The 2,501-nt window shown below is 37.5% G+C and overlaps 1 pseudogene; it reads right to left on the bottom strand.

Moving 5' to 3' along the window:
* Positions 1–1,272: 1,272 nt before the first annotated feature.
* LOC148999081 (pathogenesis-related protein PR-1 pseudogene) lies at positions 1,273–2,185 on the bottom strand (annotated as a pseudogene).
* Positions 2,186–2,501: the final 316 nt, after the last annotated feature.

Raw genomic sequence — 2,501 nt, 5'->3', positions numbered from 1 at the left:
TTCTCTATCCAAAGTGTGTATTCCCTCAGGTTGGTTATCTACTTCTTTTAAGCATATTGATGACCAGACTCATAAAGTTACAGTTGTCGATTAACTTGACAACCATAGGCATAAAATGTCATGGGATGTCTATGTTCGTTGGTTGGAGGAGAGAATGTTACAGGCATAGTACTACTTAGCTCATAGGATGAATCCACTGTTGGCACTCCTCTTAACACTAAGTTGTATTTTCCTTTTATTGTCAACTATTTTGAAGTTAGAAATTATATATTGAATGTTATGTGCTTAAGTAGTTAAGTTTATAATGTACTTTTGGACAACTCTACATTGATGTTATGTACATTGAATGACATATCTACATTGATTTTTTTAGCAAAATACAACAAATGCATTCTTTATACTCTAATTAGCTTAAATACATGATCCCACCCCAAAATACTCTCTAAAACTTGTCGAAACTTGTACGGAAAAGTCCTCGGTTTCCTCGAAATTTCCCAAGTTTCCACCTAAGTTTCCCATTTTCACCCGGTCGAAACTTGAGTTCCCCTCGAATTTTTTACCATGCCTCCAAAGGATCAACAAGCAACAATAAGACCTTTCATGGGGAGATCTTGGGTTAGCACCCATCCGGCAGCACTTATATTAGTAATATCCCCCCATAATATCAACTCGCCAGCTCAAAAAAAAAAAAACAATAAGACCTTCCAACAATGTATAATGTTACGTTAAATTTAATTAGAATCAAAGCACCTCCATCACCATAAATGACTTCCTCATTTTAACAAAAACAACAACAACAGCAAAGAAGAAGAAGAAGAAGAAGAACATGGGGTTTACTTTCAAACCAAAAACCTTATCCAATCTCGATTATTGCTTGTATCAATTATTGGGTGTGTTTGCTTCAACCAAAATCACATGTGTATGGCATTCAAGGGGAAAGTCAAATAGATTGTTGTTGTAATGTAACACAACATGATGAAATACATAGTCAAATATGTCCTCTTATTCCATCAAATACTAATGTTGTATTAATGTGTGCAGGGATTTTTAATAAATGGGTGAATGCGGCTGGATGGAGCATGGGGATTGTGGTAGATGGACATATACAGTCTGTCAATTTTGACATGATTAATACTGATGATGCTTTGGAAGCTGCACTAATTGGATTGCAAGAAGGATTCAAATCTGCGAAGAATTTGGCACTAGAAGTAAAACATGTTTGGAGTAATCAGTCGGTACTAAGAAAACTATTATCCAAACCCTTTTAGTTAACTTGGCCCTTTTCTGTAATTGAAAGTTTGATGCAGATAGCTACTAAAACTCTGGATATTTCTTTTGATAAATTTTCAACCCCACAGCTTCATAATAGGGTAACTAACCTAGTGGTAACTGCTATGGTAGGAAATACAGACTATAATGAGCTGTATCACTATATGTGTAATTGTCTTTAACTAAATATATGGTTTTCTTCTTATCAAAATAAAATAAAATAAAATAATATAATAAAAAAAAAACATGGGTTTACTATTACAATTAGGACTTGCAAGCCTGGCTTAATACGTATTTAATATGGCCGCTCGCCGATGTAATTACCTACCGGATCATAGTTACAAGTCATGAAAACATCTCCATCATCACAAACAACGCGAGCACAACCAATCCTCCGAGTAGTCTTCCACACAATTTGAGTGTAATGGCCGCACATTTGTCCAGCTTGGCATGTATTAGTTGCATAATCGTAGTATTTCTCTTCATCAGCCCAAGTAGTCACAGCATCAGTAGGAGTCCAGCTAGAGCCACTACCCCAATATATGTTCTCACCTAACTTGAAATCATCTTCTGGGAAAGAATGCTCTAATTTACAATCACCTTGCCTTTGCCCAGCCCACCATCTTGCATAATTCTCCAGTCGGGAATCCCATACCAGTGGCAACTCCCATTTTAATGCCCTAACCTTGTTATGGGCAAACAAGAACTGTAGAGACTCACCTACACAACCCCAACACAATTGCTTAGACACTTGGTATATTGTCTCATTGTCCGGCACCTTCCGATGACCTGCCGCCGGCGTTGCAGCTGATGGGGTTACGAGGAGGGAGAGGAGGGAGAGGAGGGAGAGGAGGAAGAGGAGTAGATGATGGATTTTCATTTTTGTTTGGATTTTGTGAGCAGAAGGAGAAGAAACTTATTGGGTGATGAGCTGATGGGGTCACCGTGCATGGATCTCTTATATAGAAGCTCCTGGAAGGCAAAAGGACTAGAGCTACAATAAATGGTTAAAACCCCGTGAGCCATCAATTGCACACCCGTGAGTGTTTGGTGTCTGTTTGTAACCATGGCTGGGCCCTCCATGCTGGATTATTGTGGTTCTAGAATGTGATATATTGAATAATTATTACATGGAAGAATTATTGTTGTCACTTGTATTGTACTTTAATTACTAATTCAATTCTTTTTTTTATAAAATTATTATTGTTCCATCCAATTCTAACCGTGGTGAG

This window comes from Hakea prostrata, unplaced genomic scaffold (assembly GCF_041222555.1).
Source record: "Hakea prostrata isolate BN-2017 unplaced genomic scaffold, UWA_Hpros_2 contig_48, whole genome shotgun sequence".
Classification (NCBI taxonomy): domain Eukaryota; kingdom Viridiplantae; phylum Streptophyta; class Magnoliopsida; order Proteales; family Proteaceae; genus Hakea; species Hakea prostrata.
Note: the sequence above shows the minus strand (reverse complement) of the source record. Positions and strands in the feature narration are given on the sequence as shown.